This window comes from Macaca fascicularis, chromosome 10 (assembly GCF_037993035.2).
Source record: "Macaca fascicularis isolate 582-1 chromosome 10, T2T-MFA8v1.1".
Taxonomy (NCBI): Eukaryota; Metazoa; Chordata; class Mammalia; order Primates; family Cercopithecidae; genus Macaca; species Macaca fascicularis.
This window is the reverse complement of record NC_088384.1, coordinates 84530939-84538380: the sequence shown is the minus strand read 5'-3', so window position 1 is coordinate 84538380 and position 7442 is coordinate 84530939.

Below are 7442 nucleotides of genomic sequence, written 5' to 3'. Positions count from 1 at the left end.
CAATTTATTAGACCACCTACCCTGCCTCTTCGCCCCCCCAGCTGTGGTGTCAGTGAAGATCACAGCTGGAGTCAGACTTCCCACCTTTGCCCATCAGTAAAATGGAGCACCTGCCCCCTACAGGTGTCAATAGAGGTCATTTTTTACCTCCACCTGGCAGGGAAGACCCGACCCCACCCCTCACCACCCTGCCTTGCCCTGCCAGACAGATTGGTGTCAGAAAAAAGCCTGCTAAAACATAAAGTTTATATTTATTTATTCATATTTTTCCATTTTATTTTTAAAGAGGGTCTTGCTCTGTCACCCAAGCTGGAGTACAGTGGCATGATCACAATTCACTGCAGCCTTGAACTCCTGGGCTCAAGCAATCCTCCCCTCTCAGCCTCCCAAGTAGCTGGGACTACAGGCATGCACCACCACGCCCTGCTAAAACACAAAGTTTAAAGAAGATCCAGAGTCTGATAACACAATACAAAAAGGTCCAAGTTTCAGGCTGGGCACAGTGACTCACACTTGTAATCCCAGCACTTTGGGAGGCTGAGGCAGGCAGATCACCTGAGGTTAGGAGTTCGAGACCAGCCTGACCAACATGGAGAAATCCCGTCTCTACTAAAAACATAAATAGCCGGGCATGGTGACGCATGCCTGTAATCCCACCTACTTCGGAGGCTGAGGAAGGAGAATCACTTGAACCTGGGAGGTGGAGTCTGTGGTGAGCCAAGATCGCACCATTGCACTCCAGCCTGGGCAACAAGAAGGAAACTCCATCTCAAAAAGAAAAGTCCAAGTTTCAATAAAAAATCACTTGTCATGCCAGGAACCAGGAAGATCTCAAACCAAATAAAGAAAGGTCATCTATTGGATGTAACACCAAGATGCTTGAATTAACTGATGAAGATATTAAAGCAGTCATGATCAAGATACTTCAACAAACAACTAAGAATATGCTTAAAACAAATGAAAAATTTGCCTCAGCAAAGAAATAGAAAGTTTCTGAAAAAGTAGACGATAACAAGAGCCAAGTGGAAACACTGGAACTGAAAAAACAGAATCACTAAAATTTTTAAATTCAGTGGATGGGCTCAACAGCAAAATGGAAAGTACAAAGGAAAAAATCCATAAACTCAATGACAGACTAACAAAAATGGCCAAATCTGTAAAAAGAGAGGAGAGACTAAAAAAAAAAAAAAAAGATAAAGAGAACCTCAGAGACTGTGGAGGTATAACAAAAGAGCTAACATTAGTGTCACTGGAGTTCCAGAAGGAGAGCAGGGCTGGGTGTGGTGGCTCATGTCTGTAATCCTAACACTTTGGGAGACTGAGACAGGAGGATTGTGTGAGCTCAGGAGTTCAAGACCAGCCCGGGCAACATGGTGAAACCTTGCCTCTACAAAAAATACAAAAATTAACCACACATGGTGGCATACACCTTAGTCCCAGCTACTCAGGAGGCTAAGGTGTGAGGATGGCTTGAGTGTGGGAGGCAGAGGTTGTAGTGAGCTGACATTGTACTGCTGTACTCCAGCCTGGGCAATAGAGTGAGACCCTATCTCAAAAAAAAGAAAAGAAAAAGAAAGAAAAGAAAAGAAAAAAAGAAGAAAAATACTCAAAGAAATAGTAGCTGAAAATTTCCCACTTATCACTCATGTAATAAGGGACTTCAGCCACTGAAACACTGTTTTCTTTTTTTTTTTTTTTGGGGGGGGGGTTGTTCTGTTTTTTTGTTTTTGTTTTTGTTTTGAGATGGAGTCTCGCTCTCTCGCCCAGGCTGGAGTGCAATGGCGCAATCTCAGCTCACTGCAACCTCCGCCTCCCACGTTCAAGCGATTCTCCTGCCTCAGCCTCCCAAGTAGCTGGGACTACAGGCATACACCACCATGCCCAGCTAATTTTTGTATTTTTAGTAAAGACGGGGTTTCACCATGTTGGCCAGGATTGTCTAGATCTCTTGACCTCGTGATCCGCCTGCCTCGGCCTCCCAAAGTGCTGGGATTACAGGTGTGAGTCACCATGCCCAGCTGCTGGGTTTTTTTTTTTTTTTTTTTTTGAGACATTCTCACTCTGTTTCCCAGGCTGGAGTGTAGTGGCACGACAATAACTTACTATAACCTTGAACCCCTGGGCTCAAACAACCCTCCTGCTCAGCCTCCTCAATAGCTGGGACTACAGGCATGTGCCATCACACCCAGCTAATTTTTTAATTTTTTGTAGAGATGCGGTCTCACTGTGCTGCCCAGGCTGATCTTGAATTCCTGGCCTCAAGCAATCCTCCTTCCTTGGGCTCCCAAAATTTGGGATTACAGGCATGAGCCACCATTCCCAGCACTGAAACACTTTTTGAAGCTTGTATTGGTAACCTAATACAAGTAAGTCATCAGAGGTGTCTATATTTCATATAGCTGTATTTCTAATAAAGTTGTAATTAAAAGAACATTTGTAACTTAAAGTTCTAAGATGTCGCAGGGGTTGGGTCACTATATTGAGTGTACCGCCCCAATTCCTCTTCTCACGTGCAGATTTTAGTGATAGTTTTAAATTAAATTTTGAACCTGTGCTTTGTTTTGTTTTTTTCTGAAACAGGGTCTCACTCTCTCTACCAAGCTGGAGTGCAGTGGTGCGATCTTGACTCACTGCAACCTCTGCCTCCCAGGTTCAAGCGATTCTTGAGCCTCAGCCTCCCGAGTAGCTGGGATTACAGGCATGCGCCACCATGCCCGACTAATTTTTGTGTTTTTAGTAGAGACGGGGTTTCACCATGTTGGCCAGGCTGGTTTCGAACTCCTAACCTCAGAAGATCCACCCGCCTTGGCCTCCCAAAGTGCTGGGATTACAGGTGCGAGCCACCGCATCCGGCCAAGCCTGTGCTCTTTATTTCCTCCATACTGCTTCATAAACTTGGGGACATTGAGCTTGGGATTTATCTCAGAGGCTGAAGCCACCTTTGTCTTCCTCTCCGTGGAAATTAAATAGGTTTCATGTCAAGCATAGTACTTGTGATGTCTGTACAAATTAGAAAAAGGTGTCTCTTCCTCAAGCCCCCCCCAAAAAAGTGTTATGTTAATATTTATTCCTTAACAACAGTAATTAAGATAAACATACAGGAGCACTTGCCCCTCCCGCAAAGCTGAAAGCCTTCGTGTCACCTGATAGATTAGCTGAAGCAGTATTCCTAGGTGAGAAATGTGTTGTTTCCAGAATCCAGAGGCCACCAAGCACAGTGCTTCCTTCTTTGTGGCAGGGGATACAAGATACAGCAATTAGTCGCTAACTTTGGAGGAGATATCCTGGCATGCCCTTGGCCAACAGACCCTGCAAAACTTAACCAAAATGGCAGGTCCCTGAATCCTCCCAGGGTTTATCTCCCACTATCTGGATTGCATGTGTCTCACCAAGGCCTCCAGTGTGCTAGCCATGTTGTGCTCATCCTGCCTGCCTGCATGACATCAGTAACATAAAGGATCACTGCAGTGTCTGCACGACATATGGATGGTACAGATACCTTCAAACTATATTATGATAGAGACCAGGAAAATTAACATAGCCCTAGAGCAAAACACTGAGTTAATATGTGAATGAGGACGGTTTCCGATCTTCTTTTCTAATTGGGATGGAACTCTAATATAAAATCCACCACCATAACAAACTAAAAGAGAAAAAAATACATGGTCACCTCAATAGATGCAGAAAAAGCATTTGACAAACCTAATATCTGTTATAAAAATTATCAGCCAGCTGGGATGAGAGGAAAACTTCCACAATATGAGAAAGGGCATCTATGAAAACCTAACAGCTAACCCCAAACTGAATGTTTTTGCCCTAAAATCAGGAACTTGCCCTAAAATTAGGCAAGGATGCCCACTCTTACCACTCTTGTTTGTGCTTCTTTGATCTGAAAATATATGGCTTTCACAAAATTTGAGCAGTTTTCAGCCATTGTTTCTTAACTTTCATTTAATATAGTACTGGAAGTCCTAGCAAGTGTGATAAGGCAAGAAAAAGAAAAGTCTTAATATTGAAATGAAAAAAAAAAATTATTCCCACTCACAAATGATATAATCATCTGTGCATAAAATCCTAAGGAATATATATATTTTTTTGGAAAAAAACAGCTCCATGGCCAAGCATGGTGGCTCACACGTGTAATCCCAGCACTTTGGGAGGCCAAGACAGGAGAATTGCTTGAGGCCAGAAGTTCAAGACCAGCCTGAGCAACATAGGGAGACTCCATCTCTACAAAAAAATGTTTAAAATGGCCAGAAACAGTGGTGTGTGCCTGTGGTCCCAGCTACCTGGGAAGCTGAGGCAGGAGGATCACTTGAGCCCAGGAGTCTGAAGCTGCAGTAAGCTGGATTGCGCCACTGCAGCATAGAGCCTGGGCAATAGAGGGAGACAGCTATCAAAAAAAAAAAAAAAAAAGAAGCTCCTAACTAATATTCAAGTTTATCAAGATCACAGGATTTGAGATCAATATACAAAAATCAACTACAGTTCAATATATTAGCAAGGAACAATTAAAAACAAAATTTAAAAAATAACACCTGCATTTGTTTGCTAGGAGTGACATTAAAAAGTACCACAAACCAAGTGGCTAAAACGACAGAGATTTATTTTCTCACAGTTCTAGAGGGTAGAGGTCAAAGATCAAAGCATCAGCTGATTTGGTTTCTCTTAAAGCCTCTCTCCTGGCCCTACAGGTGCCTGCCTTCTCCCTATGTTTTCACATGGTGGACAGAGAAAGCTCTTGTGTCTCTCTCCTCTCCTTTCCTTTTTTTTTTTTTTTTTGAGACAGTCTCGCTCTGTCGCCCAGGCTGGAATGCAGCGGCGCAGTCTCGGCTCACTGAAACCTCCACCTCCCCGGGTTCAAGTGATTCTCATGCCTTAGCCTCCTGAGTAGCTGGAATTACAGACTCGCGCAGCTAATTTTTGTTTTTTCAGTAAAAATGGGATTTCGCCATGTTAGCCAGCCTGGTCTCAAACTCCTGACCTCAAGGGATCCGCCCACCTTGGCCTCCCAAAGTGCTGGGATTACAAGTGTGAGACACCGCGCCAGCCTCTCTCTTTTCTTAAAGGGACACTAGTCATACTGGATTAGGGCCCACCCATGTGAACTTAATTACTTAATTACTTCTTTAAGATTCTGTCTCCAAATACAGTCACAATCTGAAGTACTGGGGGTTAGGACTTCAGCATATGAATTGGGGTGACATAGTTCAGCCCATAAAAATACCATTGATAAGAGCTCAAAAAATGAAATACTTCAATATAAATCGAACATAAGATGTGCAGGATCTGTATGCTGGAAACTACAAAAACGCCAATGAAAGAGATAGAAGAAGACCAAATAAGCGAATAAACACACAGTGTTCAAGGATTGGAAAGCACAGTTAGTATAGTTTTGTTTTGTTGTTGTTGTTGTTGTTTTTGGGACAGTCTTGTTCTGTTGCCCAGGTTGGAGTACAGTGGCATGATCTCAGCTCACCAAAATCTCCGCCTCCCAGGTTCAAGCAATTCTCCTGCCTCAGCCTCCCGAGTAGCTGGGATTACAGGCACACACCACCATGCCCAGCTAATTTTTGTATTTTTTAGTAGAGACGGGGTTTCACTGTGTTGGCCGGGCTGATCTCAAACTCCTGACCTCGTGATCCGCCCACCTCAGCCTCCCATAGGCATGAGCCACCACATCCAGCCTCACAGTATAGTTAAGATGCCAATTGTCCCCAAATTGACCCACAGATTTACTGCAATTCCAATCAAAATCCTAGCGAGATTCTTTGGAGATAGACAAACTGAATCTAAAATGTGTATGGAAAGGTAAGAAGACAATAATAGCCAAAACAAGTTTGAAAAGCAAAAGGCATGGGATTCACACTGCCCATTTGTGTGTGTATGTGTGTGTGTTTCCCAGATTGATGTTTGTTTGTTTGTTTTTGAGACAGAGTCTTGCTCTGTTGCCCTGGCTGGAGTGCAACGGTGCAATCTCAGCTCACCACAACCTCTACCTCCCAGGTTTAAGCAACTCTCGTGCCTCAGCCTCCCAAGTAGCTGGGATTACAGGTGCACGCCACCATGCCCAGCTAATTTTTGTATTTTTGGTAGAGACAGGGTTTCACCATGTTGACCAGGCTGGTCTCGAACTCCTGACCTCAGGTAATCCACCCACCTCAGCCTCCCAAAGTGCTGGGATTACAGGCATGAGCCACTGCACCCGGCCTCCCAGATTGTTTTATTGTGGTAAAGTATGGATAAGATAAAATTTACCATTTAACTTTTTTTTTTTTTTAAAGATATGGAGTCTCACTATGTTGCCCAGGCTAGATTCGAACTCCCAGGCTGGAGTGATCCTCCTAGCTCAGCCTCCTGAGTAGCTGAGGCTACAGGCACATGCCACCACATCAGACTAATTTTTGTACTTGTGGTAGAGATGAGGTTTCACCATGTTGGCCAGGCTGGTGTCAAACTCCTGGCCTCAAGTGATCCACCTGGCTGGGCCTCCCAAAGTGCTGAAATTACAGGCATGAGCCACTGTGCCCAGCCCACCAACACTTTTTATTGTTAATTTTATTGATAGTAGCTATTCTAATTTAGGGTGTAAAGTGATATCTCATTTCAATTTGTATTTCCCTAATGACTAATGATGTTGAGCATTTTTTCATGTGCTTATTGGCCATTCATGTATCTTCTTTGAATAAATGTTTATTAAAGTTACTTGCCCATTTTTGAATTAGTTTTTTTTTTTTTTTTTGATCTTGAATTGTAGAAGTTCTTTACATATTCTGGATATTTAAATTTCTGCAATTTTTTTTTGTTGTTGTTTGTTTTTTTGAGACGGAGTCTCACTCTGTCACCCAGGCTGGAGTGCAGTGGTTGGATCTCAGCTCACTGCAAGCTCCGCCTCCCGGGTTCACGCCCTTCTCCTGCCTCAGCCTCCCAAGTAGCTAGGACTACAGGCGCCCACCACCTCGCCCGGCTAGTTTTTTGTATTTTTTAGTAGAGACGGGGTTTCACCGTGTTAGCCAGGATAGTCTCGATCTCCTGACCTCATGATCCGCCCGTCTCGGCCTCCCAAAGTGCTGGGATTACAGGCTTGAGCCACTGCGCCCGGCCTATTTCTGCAAATATTTTCTACCATTCTGTGGGCTGTCGTTTCACTCTCTTCTTTGATGCACAAAAGTTTTTAATTTTGATGAGGTTCACCTTACCTGTTTTTTCTTTTGTTGACTGTATTTTGGTGACATATCCAAGAAATCATTGACAAATTCAACGTCATGAAGATTTTTCCCTGTTTTCTTCTCCTAGGAATTTTATGGTGTTAGCTCTTCGGTGCAGGGTTTTGATCCATTTTGAGTTAATTTTTGGATATGGTGCAACGTAAGGATCCAGCTGCATTCTTTTGCATGTGCACACTACCTGGTTTTTAGATGTATCATAAAGCTACCATAGTC